Genomic DNA, 14,614 nt, shown 5'->3' on the forward strand with positions numbered 1-14,614 from the left:
CTATCCACAGCAAGCAGCAGTGGACAGCACCGCTCCTTTCCACCATCTATGGCTCCTTACTGTAATTAACAGCAAGTCCACACCCAGCCTAGTCTTTAGACCTCTCATTAGCAGGGCCTGCCTACAATCCCCTTCATGACCTGGAGGGACCTCTCTGCACCAGCTCCCTGCTGCTGGGCCCCACCCCAGCCAGTCCTCACATTTCTTTCTCTACTTCTCTTCCTAGCACTGACCACCAACTAAAACTACTTTGGTTATCATTTGCTTCTCTGTCTCTCTGGATTAGAAAGACCACAAAAACAGGGAGCTGGCCTACCTCTCTGCCATTGAACCGCGCCCCCCCCACCCCAGCTCCTCACAACAGCCTAGAATACAGCAGATGCACTCTTAAGTACATGTTAAGAGCCTATCAACGCCGGGCATGGTGGCGCACACCTTTAATCCCAGCACTCGGAGGCAGAGGCAGGCAGATTTCTGAGTTCGAAGCCAGCCTGGTCTACAAAGTGAGTTCCAGGACAGCCAGGGCTATACAGAGAAACCCTGTCTCAAAAAACCAAAAAAAAAAAAAAAAAAAAAGAGCCTATTGACAAAGACAAAATGTAAAAAGCTTGGTTTTATTAATTTGCATTCAATTACATATTTAAAAAATTATCCCTTTCCTAAAGCATTTTAAAATATTTGCCTTATAAAACTAGGTGTGAGCTGCCAATTGTGGTGTATGTCTTTAATCCAAACACATAGGAGGAAGAGGCAGGAGGATCTCCTTGTGTTTATAAACACAACTGCCCTGCCACACACACACACACACACGCACACACACACACACACACACACACGCACAGAGACACGTGCAACCTCCTCGCCCCGCCCCCCTCCATCCCGTAACACACATACTTCAGAAGGCAGAGGCAGGGAGATCACAAGTTTGAGGCCAGTCAAGACTATATGGTGACACTTTGTCTCAAAGAAAAACAAAAATGAAAATCTTCAATGTGCACAGATTTTTAAGGACAAACCTGTTGTGTGAAATGAACCTCTAGTGCATGAGTACAGCCAGGGACACAGAGAGTACCCAACACATACTCTCTGAATAAACCACAGGACCTGAAAAGTAATACACGACACAAACCCATATGGAAAGAGCTTGAATTTAAGACACAGCAAACCTGCCTACATTTTTATATGCCACTTGCCATTTTCATTTGTCAACTGCTATATACACATATACTCAACATCCTGTGACACTAGCAACAGCCCAAGGCACATTCCTTATGGGCAGGCAGGTTTTCTGAGGTCAGCTTTCACCAACAGATACCCAGAGGCAAAGAGTCAATCATCAGACAAGCTCAAAGCTCTTGGCTGGGGGAATGTCTGCAGGTTTAGTCTAAAAATGATGAGGCTTGAGACGGTCCTTTGTACGTTTGTATGGGGGACGGGAGACAAGTGTCCCTAGGAAGATTCATGAAGAAACTGTCCTCAAAGCCCTGCCCCACCTTTTAGTCAATGCATACTGGTACCAACGCTCTAATTCATGTCTCACTAAAAGCACAGCAATGGTGTGTTTGTTTAAAAAAAAAACCCTAGGAAACCTTTCCCATCTAGGTTGTATTTAATTTTGACCTTGTACATAAAGTATAACCACAGCTTCTGGAAGTGATCCTGGTGAGGACTCGGGGTTGGAATGATGCTTCTTGGTGTCATCTCATAACTAACACTTATCTAGTTTCCGTCTCCACGTTGTTACCCTAATGAAAGGCGAAGAAACCACATCTGCCCCCATTACATTCAGAGAAATGTAATTAGGAAAACACACCACACACACACACACACACACACACACACACTGAACGTCTCACATAACTGGATCTATAACCCCTACTTAATTACCTATAAAGAGTTAGAGACAAGCTAACAGGTTTAAGTTAAACTACAGACACATACACACACACACACACACACACACAGAGAGACAGAGAGAGAGACAGAGACAGAGACAGAGACAGAGACAGAGACAGACAGACAGGCAGACAGACAGACTGAGACCCCACAAAAGGAACTGGGCATCTTTCATGGCTGGAGAAAAGCCATCAGTCAAAAAGTGAAAACACACAGAACCCAGGTAAGGCTGGAGGGAATCTTGGCAACTCCAGCAACTTTTTCAGGTTAAGCCACTGTGCGCAGGCCTGGATCTCTAAGGCTCGGCTCTGAAAGCGCGAGTGTTGCTGTCATAAAACTTTGTGCAGACAGAAACTTACATTTTCATACACCGTGATCTCGGAGCTTGTCCTCTGAAAGCAGCAGGTTTAAAACCTAAAAGGCAGGCAACATCCTCGGCGACCCACTCCAGCCGCCCCAAGGAAAGAGGATCCTGGATACCAAGGTCGGTCCCACAGTCTGGGACTACACCTGGTCCTGGGGCTGTGCCTCAGTCTCCCCAGCCTGGGAAACAGGCGCGACGCCTTCTGGGAGGCTGGCTCGCGGGGCTGAGAGGAGGAAAGAATGAAAAGTGGCTCGGCGCTCGCTCCAACGGCCTGGTGTCCGCCTCCCCCCACCCCGCGCCGCGATCCCGCAGTTGGAGCGTCCGCCCACGGTAGCTCTAGTCCGCCGCCGCATACCTTGGCCACCCAGCTGAACAATGGTGACATCGCGGGCCCAGCAGCGGCTCCTCGCCCGCCGCTCCTGCTCACACACGCCGGCCCGTGGGCCTGCTGACGGCCGGGGGCGGGCTCGCGGCGCGACGGGGTGCGGGCATCGTCCCGAGACAGCGGCCAGCTTGCGGGATCCTCTCCCCGCGCGCGTCAGGGAAGTGGGCGGGGAGCGCGGGGGAGGGGGCGGGGATGCAGGGGCTCCTCCGGCCCCGCCCCTCGGATGGGCACGCCCCAGCCCCGCCCACCCGGACCTGCTAACGCGGGAAGTTGGGATGTGCTGGGGTCGCCCCCTGCGGAAGCCCGGGAGGTTCAGTTCCTGTTGACTGAGAGTCTCTAAGCTTCGCACGGTGTCCGGGGCTTTTCGTTACAACTTCAGAAATCTTAGTCTCTCGCTTTCATCCTCTGATTGGATTTTTAATACCACAGAATTGGAGAGAACGCCTGGCTGCCCTGCTTTCCACCCCGTGGATCTCCCTCCTGTTTTTTTCAAAACCAGAGCTGAAACAACAAGCATCCCAGATTTCCAAGGGTTGCTCCCAACCCCACTGCATTTCTTCCTAACTTCTAGGGATAGCGGGGGACAAATGCGGCAGTGTTACCCATGGTCCTTGTATGTATGGTATGGCTTCGTAAAACCCAGCTACCTGGTGCACGGGCAAAGGGCCTCTCCAACCTGGAGGTAAAGTGAGGCAGTGAGGCAGGGTGAAATCATGGCTGCTACAAGAGTTAAACTGACTTTCCAATCCAGATGCTCCCAACTTCCACATTGAGAAAATAAAAGCCCAGAGGTCTGTATAGCACCTGATGCAGAGGAGTGCTCACAATACCTCTGCCCCCTGGCCAACCCAGCCCATGAATCCTCTTCCTTCCACTTCGAATGTGAAAGACCTTCAATGTATTTTAGTAGTCACCAAATATCTGGCATCTTATCAATTGTTAGTTATCTGTTGCCACTTAACAAGTTGTCTCCAAATGGATTGGTAACAAATCATGTGGGCAGCAAGTCAGGCTCCTAAGTGGGTGTCTGTGCCTTCAGGCGGGCAGTGAGGTTGAGCTGCATGTATCCCAGGCCTCGATGTGAAAGCAGAATCCACCTTCAAGCCAACCCAGACTTGCTTCTAGGATTTAGGACCTCTTGGGAGAGTTGGCAAAAAAATCAAGGCCCCTCCTGGAGTGTGAGACAATCATAGTGAACAGCTTTGAAGAAACTGAAGCATCCCTATATCCCACACCTGGGTGTTTAAGGAAGCCAGAATTCTTGACTACAAGGCTTTTCTAGAGAGCCCTGAGTGAGGAGGGAATTCACCTCTCATTGTCCGCATCCCTTTCACAAAGCATCACGCTGATTGTGTGGACACTTAGGATCTTGTCATGAGTTGAGAGATCACAAAAGCCAACTAGGCCATCTTCTGATTCATATTCAGCTAGAGACACGAGCTCCGGGGGTGGGGGTGGGGGTACTGGTTAGTTCATATTGTTGTTCTACCAATAGGATTGCAGATCCCTTCAGCTCCTTGAGTACTTTCCCTAGCTCCTCCATTGGGGGACCTGTGATCCATTTCATGGTTTTTCTAATCTTGGTCACTAATCAGTGACTGTCCCTACTAACGTATTTGAAAATTCACATAGGTTAAAAAGATCTTGTAAAAATGTGATGTAATTTTCCTGGAGGGTAATTTATTTCTGAAAAGCTCTCCCAAAGGTCAATTATTATAAAGCCAATGTAATTACCATTAGCAATAATACATACTGTGTCGTTAGTAATGTTGCCTATCATACTAAGTGTTTCTTTAGGAGAACGCTTAAATAATAACTAGGCAAACGTGCTGAAGATGATGGTGGCTGACCTTGAACCCTCAGAGTACTCAATAGCGGGCGGGCTCTGGGGTGTTAGCCTGCCATCACCTGAAAGACTGCAGGACGCCACACAACTACCATTTTATTTACAAGGTGCTTGACAGGATATTTCAAACAGGAGCAGGGGTCACCTGTGGCAGTGACATCACAGGGTCTTTCTCTCTTCTCCTGCTGTTCTCATGCTGTCCTAATCTTTTTTGAGTTTTTTTTGTTTTGTTTTTCAGGTTTTGTTTTGTTTTGTTTTGTTTTTGTTTTTTCTGAGGTAGGGTTTCTGTGTGTAGCCCTGGCTGTCCTGGAACTCACTCTCTGTAGACCAGACTGGCCTCGAACTCAGAAATCCACCTGCCTCTGCCTCCCGAGTGCTGGCATTAAAATCATGTGCCACCAATGCTGGCTTGTCCTAATCTTTTTAAGTGCCCCAGATTATACTAGCCATCTTCAGCAGAAATACCTGCCTTCAAGCTGACATTGCAGCAGTGATAGTAAAAACATAGGCTCCAAGTCTTTAGTTAAATCCTGAGCGTGTTATTCAAGCAAAGCGTGGCTTACGTGGTATTCTTGCAGCAAAGCATGGCTTACCTGATGTCTTTGCAGCAAAGCATGGCTTATCTGGTGTCCTCACAGCAAAGCATGGCCTACCTGGTGTCCTTGCAGCATCTTAAGCTTTCTCAGTGTTTGCTTACTCTCTATCAGTGTCAGAGGTTTCTCTGTTGCTTTTATGGTACTCTAGAGGACACTTGGGGAAACAAGGTTGAGAAACTAACTTTTGGTACTTTTTCCAAGCAGCTTGCCTGGGTTTGAATGTTTAAATTGATATATAACACATTTATAGAAAAGCACACAAGTGGATGCTGTATTCACCATTGTGGTCAGCACCGAGGGTGAGCATGGAGCCTTTTCTCTGCTGCTGAATGCACCTGTCACTGTCCTGGATATCACTGCCCCTGGTAACTGCCATCCCAGCTCCTGGCACCTCTGACTGTGAACCAATTATTGACCGCATAGCGATGCTACTCAACTTGATTCATAATCATCTTTGTGGTTCTCACGCTGATTAATGGATATGAATAAAAATTGAAAGAAGTAGTGGTTTAACCACTGTAGAAAATGGTGAACCACAGGAGAGATTTTAGGGTGGTGACACATCCCTGATCTTCTTGAAGGCAGTGGGAGGGTAACGTCGCCATACTTCACAGTGATTTTGAGGAAGTATTTATTTCTTGACTCTGTGTGACACCACAGAGAATGCATTTCTGCTGCACTGCAGCCATTGCCCGGGTTGGTTAATGAGTTCACTGGGAGTCTCCTGGCTCCTGCAGTACTCCCCCATGCCTGCTTGTGACTTCATTTTCTGCCAGTTTGAAGTTTTGCCCCCCTCTCTCTGGATCTCTGTTGTTGGTATGTGTGTGCACGAGCACTCAGAGTTCCACTGCATAGCTCCTGTGATCAGACTCAGGTCAGATGGTTGGCAGTGAGTGCCTTTATCCACTGAGGCATCTTATCAACCTTTAAACCTTGCAATTCCAAATACCTTTTCTGGAAGTCTGGGTTATCAGAATTCTGGATTAAGCTTTCCTTATCATTAATGCTTGTGACTCTAAGGATAACGACCCTGTCTCTTTGTTAGCTGGGAAGACATTAGCCAGTAGTGGCACTGACACAGACTCTGCTGCCTGTGTAGCTGATCCATCACCTCATCACTCCTGACCTGTTCAAAGGCAGGCTACAGCCTGGAGTTAGAGAAGAACAAGGTGGATAGCCAGGAACTCTGTGTCTCTCTGGGGTGATTTGGGCAATTGGTTTTATTTTCATTCACAGAAATGAATGTGTTGAATTAGATGACTTCTGAAAATACCCTTTGGCTGATAATTCAAATGCAAAGATTGGAAGGTGGAGGGGAGAGCCCACAGTATTTTATGTGCCACTATGGCAAGATGGAATGAGTGGTAACTAAAACCTGCATGTTCTCATTTGTTAAGCAGTGTGCCTTGCCACTGCTGGCAAATTAAAAGTCCTTATGAACTTTTGAAAAGGAGAGCTAAAGGACCAGAGAGGGGGTAGAAAGGGAGGGAGAGAGACAGAGGAGGGGAGAGGAGGGCGTGGGAGGAAGACTGAGAACTTGGCATACAGGTGTTCATCAAAGTGTCTGCCTCACAGGGGCACACACAGGTGCCCCATGACGGGAACACTCACCATGTAACAGTGTGACCCTGGATCCAACTGAAGAGTCCTTTCTAGATCCATAATCTTAAGAGTTTATAAATGTGTAACCATTATGACTTGACTCTGAGTGTTTACATAGATTTTGTTTTATCTCTTTTTAAAAGCTGTTTATTTATTAACTATTTTGACCCCCACTATTTGACGTTAAAATTTTTATCTTGGGTAAAAGGACATGGAAGATGACGCCTAAATATAGCCCTGTTAGCTCTGCCCTCCATTAAACAATTGCCTGCACTCTTAGGGAGACTGGTGCCCCCTAGTGTGGTCATGGAAGAAAAGCACTCATTCCTGGGTGCATGCTGTTAGCACACTGCAGTTTTGTCCACAATAAAAACAGAAATGTAATGTTTATGTTTCTGATTTTTCCCTCCCAAAAGAAATTGAGACCAAGAAATGAGCAGCGAGAGAATGAATGAATTACTTCTTTTCTGAGGTGCTTATATGAAGAGAAGCAAAAAGAGCACTGCCACACTGGGGAGCCAAAGCAGGTGAGCACCCTCTGACCCAGGGGACCCTTATGGGGCTGCTTAGACACAGAAGCTAGAGAGCCTCCTCCTCCTCCCCATAGGCTTCCTTTTCATTGTTGCACAGCTGGAGAAAACGAGGGACGGTTGGTTGTGTTTTAAGATGGTGAGAGACATTTCAGAGCCACAGCACGTGGGAGAAGCTGGTCTTTGTTGCTTTTGTCCTTTGAATTGAGATTACATTATTTCACAGAAGACATAGAGTCTTGGGGTAGGTATAATATGTTTTAAATGTGTCCTAGCAGTAGGAATTAGGCCACAGTCAGAGAGTGTTCTGTATCCATCATTTAGCAGAAGTGTAAGAATGCTGTTGGTGTCCTGGAAAGGCATTCTCTTGTGCTCCAGTTCCATGGCTATGACCTGGATGCATCTCAGGAGAGAAACTTGAGGATATCTGCTGTCGCTGTGGTGCTTAGACCCTGTGACCCAATAGTGTTGTCCCCATTATTTCCCTTGCAATACCTTTTATGTGAGTGCTTCAGGAGCTATGCACAAGAGAGTTCACTGCAGCTTCCATCCTAAAAGCCGAAAATAGAGTAAATAATACTTAGTAGCAGGGCCAGGAATAGGTTTGTTTTATACAATGCATTCAGATGGAACCCAGCCTGATCAGGGCACAAGTCCCTTCCGGTCCACTGCAGCACCGGGTTTTCTGGCCCGGGGAGTCCCCGAACACCCGCAAGGAAGTGCACAGGATCCCCCATGGGATCCTAAGACCTCTGGTGAGTGGAACACAGCACCTGCTCCAAGCCAATCTCTCAGAACCTAAGACTGCATTAATTAAAGAAGCAGATAACCCGGCCTGATCAGGGGCTCAAGTCCCTTCCTGTTCATTCCAGCAGCAGGGGTTCCATGTGTGTGGAGTTTCTGGACACCCCCAAGGTCCTCACAGGACCCTTCATGGGATCTTAAGACCTCTGGTGAGTGGAACACAACTTCTTCCAGGAGGCAGGTTCGAACACCAGATATCTGGGCACCTTCCCTGCAAGAGGAGAGCTTGCCTGCAGAGAGTACTCTGACCACTGAAACTAAGGATAGAGCTAGTCTCCCAGGTCTGCTGATAGAGGCTAACATAATCACCTGAGGAACTAGCTCTAACCAGATACAACTATAACAACTAGCTCCAGAGACACACCAGATGGCAAAAGGCAAATGTAAGAATCCTACTAACAGAAATTAAGACCACTCACCATTATCAGCACTCCCACCCCACCTAGTCCCGGGCACCCCATCACAAATGAGAAGCTAGACCCGGATTTAAAAGCATAACTCATGATGATGGTAGAGGACATCAAGAAGGACTTTAACAACTCACTTAAAGAAATACAGGAGAACACTGCTAAAGAGTTACAAGTCCTAAAAGAAAAACAGGAAAACACAACCAAACAGGTAGAAGTCCTTAAAGAAAAACAGGAAAACACATCCAAACAGGTGATGGAAATGAACAAAACCATACTAGACCTAAAAAGGGAAGTAGACACAATAAAGAAAACCCACAGTGAGGCAACTCTGGAGATAGAAACCCTGGGAAAGAAATCTGGAACCATAGATGCCAGTATCAGCAACAGAATACAAGAGATGAAAGAGAGAATCTCAGGTGCAGAGGATTCCATAGAGAACATCGGCACAACAATAAAAGAAAATACAAAAAGCAAAAGGATTCTAACTCAAAACAGTTAGGAAACACAGGACACAATGAGAAGACCAAATCTACAGATAATAGGAGTTGATGAGAATGAAGATTTTCAACTTAAAGGACCAGCTAATATCTTCAAAAAAATTATAGAAGAAAACTTCCTAAACCTAAAGAAAGAGATGCCCATGAACATACAAAAGGCCTACAGAACTCCAAATAGACTGGACCAGAAAAGAAATTCCTCCCGACACATAATAATCAGAACAACAAATGCACTAAATAAAGATAGAATATTAAAAGCAGTAAGGGAGAAGGGTCAAGTAACATAAAAGGCAGGCCTATCAGAATTACACCAGACTTTTCACCAGAGACTATGAAAGACAGAAGATCCTGGACAGATGTTATACAGACACTAAGAGAACACAAATGCCAGCCCAGGCTACTATACCCGGCCAAACTCTCAATTTGATGAAGAAACCAAAGTATTCCACGACAAAACCAAATTCACACATTATCTTTCCACGAATCCAGCATTCAAAGGAAATGAAAAGAAAACTCCAACACAAGGAGGGAAACTATACCCTAGAAAAAGCAAGAAAGAAATCCTTCAACAAACCTAAAAGAAGATAGATTGATTTCCATCCTGAGTTTGATTATTTTTGGTGTCTACTGCTATTCAGTGTGTTTGCTTTTTTTTTTTTTCCTAGAACTTTCAGGTGTACATTTAGGTTGTTATTACAAATAATCTCCATTGTTTTTTTAATGAAGGCACTTAGTGCTATGATCTTTCCTCTTAGCACTGATTTCATTGTGTCCCATAAATTTGGGTATGTTGTGCTTTCACTTTCATTTAATTCTATAAAGTCTTTGATGTTTTTCTTTACCTCTTCTTTGACCTGCTGGCTATTAAGTACAGAGATAAACATTCCATGCTCTTGTCAGTGATTCTGGAGCCACCAAAGTCATCTTCCTGTCCTGGTGACCCAGCTAAGTCCCCATAGACCACAGTGGGGGCTCAGTGGCTTTTTTTCCTTAGAAATGAAAACAAAGGGCAGGGTGATTGAGAAGTTTAAGAAAGTGTCCTTGAGACTAAACCTGTGCAGACTTGAGGAGTCTCTAATAAAGGCCATGATAATTTGAGCTAGCAAGCCAATTTTCCAGATCAGGTCTTGTGCATGCACAGCAAGTATGCTGAGAACCTCTATCACAGTTGTTGAACTTCAGCTTTCCCATTGGTCAGAGTGCGCATGCCTGTGTTTAGATGCGTTGCTTGGCAACAGTGGAACAGCCTTCAGTTGATCCTAGAACCCATGCTACCTGGACTATATCCTACTGACCTTCTTTGTGGGAGCTTTGTCCTGGTTTTGCTGGCAGTGTTGACAAGATTTACTCTCGGATCTACATCAGTGTGTTGATTCTGAGAGTGGCCAAGGGCCAAGAGGGAGGGGAAGGGCCGGGGTGACTCCAGGTGGGTGGGTGGGTGGGGAGCTCTGCCATGAGTTTCCTGTGCTGCTGGAACCAAAGGCAATCCTCCACCAGCCAGAGGGAGTTCTTCCCAGACCCTGGGAGGACACAATGGAGTGCTACTAGCTTCCATTCCCTCAGACAGCCCAAAAGCTACAAAGCCTTCAGCAAGATCCACAAGGCTGCTAGCCTGGGTCATGTTGCCACGGTTCAGCGCAGACTCGAACTTGGGCAAAATGGCATCAATGACCGAGACAAGAAAAACAGGTGACTGGGGCTGGGAGTCAGGGGAAAGGGGCAGGCTGGGAGGTAGGTGGAGAAAGAAAGTGTCAGCTTCCCTAAGTAGCCCCAAGGACTAGGACTAGGAGGGATCTGCCAATGTTTTCAGTGCTGGTGACCTTTGTCACTAAGGTGTCCTGGTAATCTCAGTGCTTGGCAGTTCTTCTATTGCTCCATGAAGTCAGAGGAGGCAGGCACTGCAGACCTAGAGCTGTGTACCACAGAACTCCCTTGGTTCTTGAATTTCTTAATGTTTTGATATCCAACCCTCCTCTTTTCCTGTTTCTCTCCTAGGCTCTATAGTAGGTGACTTTACTTTCATGCATGTGTTAATACATTTATTCCTTAAATCTCCCAAGTAACTTGCTTTAAGTAATAAGCACCCTTTCAATTTGGAGTCTGAGTACACCCATGGGAAGTATACAGAGAACCAACGTGTACTCCTACAATGCTAACTTTAATCTTGGAGTCATTTTCAAAGGCTAGCTCTAGTTGAATTTCAGGGTTTTGAAACTATGGTCTCATCTTGTAGCCCACGCCGGACATGCAGGACCACATGATTTATCTTCTGGAAGGTTTAGCTTTCCTTGGCCTGTGGAGAGCCACACAGGCTGCATCCCCTTTACTCCTACTTGACCTTGATATTTCTTCGTGTTTTTCATCATCTGAAAACTATACTATAGCTTTGGTTCCCTCAGCAATTTTGTATGGAGTGGTTTGTTTCACATCATTTTCTCAATCTGTGCATCACAAAAAATTCACATCTGATATGCCATCCTAGTAAGATGGCATCTTGGTTTTTTTCCTTATCTGTGATTTCTGCCATGAACTCATGAAGTTTCTTGGAAAGAGCCAGATTATAAATATGGTACATGTAATAATTTTCACAACCTATTTGTTCTGTATATTGATATACTCTCCAAACACCCAATCCCTTTAGATTCATAAAACAATTGTAAATGAAAAGCTGAAGGTTTGTTAATTAATCAGGTTATTATATACACTAAAACAATTAGTCATCGTTATTTATTTGCAGTTTTCTGAAAATAAGTTATAGAATATGTTTATCTCCAATGCAGGCTTACTTTCTTTCCATTTATACAAGTTTTTCAAGAGGTTTAATGACTGCAGTCATAATAGTGAGCAGGAGAGTATAACTTTAAAAGTGAAAATCTCTTCATTTAATTGGTTATTGGCTGTTGTTTTGATGTATATTGCTTTTATTATGTTTAGGAATGGGTGATGAATTCCTGATCTCTCCAATATTTTAAACATGAAGGGATGTCTTTTTTCAAATGCTTTTACAGAACCTAATGAGATGACCATGTGATTTTTTTTAGTTTGTTTATATAGTGGATTAAATTAATGGATTTTTGTATATTGAACCAAACTTGCACCCCTGGCATGAAGCCTATTTGATCGTGGTGAATGATGTTTTTGTTGTGTTCTTAAATTTGGTTTGTAAGAATTTTACTGAGTATTTTTGCATCTATGTCATAAGAGAAATTAGTCTGAAGTTGTCTGTTTTGCTTGGGTCCTTGTGTGGTAATTGTATCAGAGTAATTGTGGTTTCATAGAAAGAAGTGGGTAGTATTCCTTCTGTCTCTATTTTAGGAAATAGTTTTAGGAATATTGGTATTAGCTCTTCTTTGAAGGTCTCATAGAATTGTGCACTGAAACTCTCTGGCCCTAGGCTATTTTTGTTTGGGAAGGTTTTTGTTGTTGTTGTTGTTTTGCTTTTTTTAGATAACTTCCTCTATTTCCTTAGGGGATATGGTCCTGTTTAGATAGTTTACCTGCTCTTGATTTAACTTTGGTATGTGGTGTCTGTTTAGAAAAACCATCCATATCACTTAGATTTTCCAGTTTTGTTGAGTGTTGGCTTTTGCAGTATGATCTGATGATTATTTGAATTTCCTCAGTTTCTGTTGTTATGTCTCCATTTTCATTTCTGATTTTGATAATTTGGATACTGTCACTGGGCCCTTTGGTTAGTTTCGCTACATATTTTTCTATCTTGTTGATTTTCTCAAGGAACCAGGTTTTGGTTTTGTTGATTGTTTATATCATTTGGAGAAGACTAATATTCAAAATATATAAAGACACTCAAGAAGCTAACCACCAAAAACCAAACAACCTAATGAAAAATTGAGCTATTGATCTAAATAGAATTCACAACAGAGGACTCTCAAATGGTCAAGAAACACTCAAAGAAATGTTCAAAGTCCTGAGTGATCAGGGAAATGTAAATCAAAATGTTCCTGAGATTCCACATTACACCAGTCAGAATGGCTAAGGTCAAAACTCAGATTACAGCATATGTTAATGGAGATGTTGACAAAGAGAAACACTCCTTCATTGCTGGTAGGACTGCTAACCAGCACAACCACTCTGGAAATTAATCTGGAAGTTCCTCAGAAACCTGGAAAAATTTCTACCTGAAGACCCAGCTATACCACTCTTGGGCATATATCCAAAAGATGTCCTACCATGCCACAGGGGCAAATGTTCCACTACGTGCATAGAAGCCTTATTAGTGACAGCCTGAAGCTGAAAACAACCCAGATGTCCCACAGTGGAAGGATAGATATAGAAAATGTGGTTCATTTACACAATGGAGTATTACTAGGCTATTAAGAGTGAGGACATCATGGGTTTTGTAGGCACATGGATGGAACTAGAAAATATCATCCTGAGTGAGGTAACTCAGACCCCAAGGGCATGCATGGTATGAACTCACTATTAAGTGGATATTAACCAAAAAAGTACAGAATACCCAGTATACAATCCTCAGAACTCAAGAAGTTAACAAGCTGAAGGGCCCAAATGAGGATGCCTCAATCCTACTTGGGAGGGAAAAGAAAGCAATCATGGGGCCAGAGGAAGGGACCCGGCTGGGAGAGGGGATTCATCCCATCTGTAGACATGAAACCAGACAGTATTGCTAATGCCAAGAAGCACTTGTTGACAGCAGCCTGATATGGCTGTCTCCTGAGAGGCTCTGCCAGAGCTGACCAATACAGATGTTGAAGCTCCCAGCCAACCATTTTTAAACCAAAATTGCTGAAGGGATTTGCAACCCAATAGAAAGGACAATATCAACCAAACAGAATCCCCCTGCCCCCCAGCTCCCAGGAACTAAACTACCAACCCAAAAGCAACCGATTTGCTCACTGTTGGGTATCATTACTCAGCCAATGGAACACTGGCACACACAGTGTGTCTTTTCACAAAAATTAACAAAGAATACCCCATAGACACCCCACACAGCAAACCTGATGTGGGAAATCCCACAGTTAAGGCTCTGATTACAGGTGATTCTAAGTTGTGGCAAGTTGTCATTTAAACCAATTCAACATAGCTTCCTGAATATTGAAGTACATATTTATTTCAATAAATGACAACATGAATAACCTATATTGCAACTATTTAAATGAAAAACTTTTCTTAAATGTGTCTTGAAGTGGAAATAATAAAACAGAAATTTAAAGATTTAATAACATCATTTATCCAGAATATACATAGGAACACATGCAAGCACATGCACACACACAAACACACACACACACATATAACACACATGCCTACAATGCAAATAGGCACACACACACACATGCACACACACATATAACCTTAATCTTACATTCACACACAAATATATAGACACACTCACACACACATGCCCACAATCATAGAGGCACACACACTAATAAACACATGCACACAAGCACATATACCACCATGAACACCCACACACATGAGCACCCATATGTACACTCATGACATACATGCACACACACTCATGAACACCCACATGTACACATCCAGACACAAAGACACATATACACTCATATACACTCACATACGCTGAAGCATACACAAACACTAACACAAATAAGCACTTTCATATGCACTCAGAACCTCACAGACACACACACACACACACACACACACACAGACAGACACACACACACGACAATGAA

The 14,614-nt window shown here is 44.2% G+C and overlaps 1 protein-coding gene across 1 annotated transcript in view; it reads right to left on the reverse strand.

Moving 5' to 3' along the window:
* The window catches only part of LOC147005975 (TBC1 domain family member 1-like), a 38,973-nt gene extending 36,195 nt beyond the window's left edge, over positions 1-2,778 (reverse strand). Inside the window, exon 1 of the mRNA XM_085835188.1 lies at positions 2,616-2,778. The gene's annotated coding sequence lies outside the window, so the exon portion shown is untranslated. The remainder of the gene's footprint in view (positions 1-2,615) is intronic.
* Between the last annotated feature and the right edge of the window lie 11,836 nt (positions 2,779-14,614).

The sequence above is a fragment of the Mus caroli genome, unplaced genomic scaffold, assembly GCF_978045245.1.
Source record: "Mus caroli unplaced genomic scaffold, Mus_caroli_1 scaffold_2, whole genome shotgun sequence".
Lineage (NCBI taxonomy): Eukaryota > Metazoa > Chordata > Mammalia > Rodentia > Muridae > Mus > Mus caroli.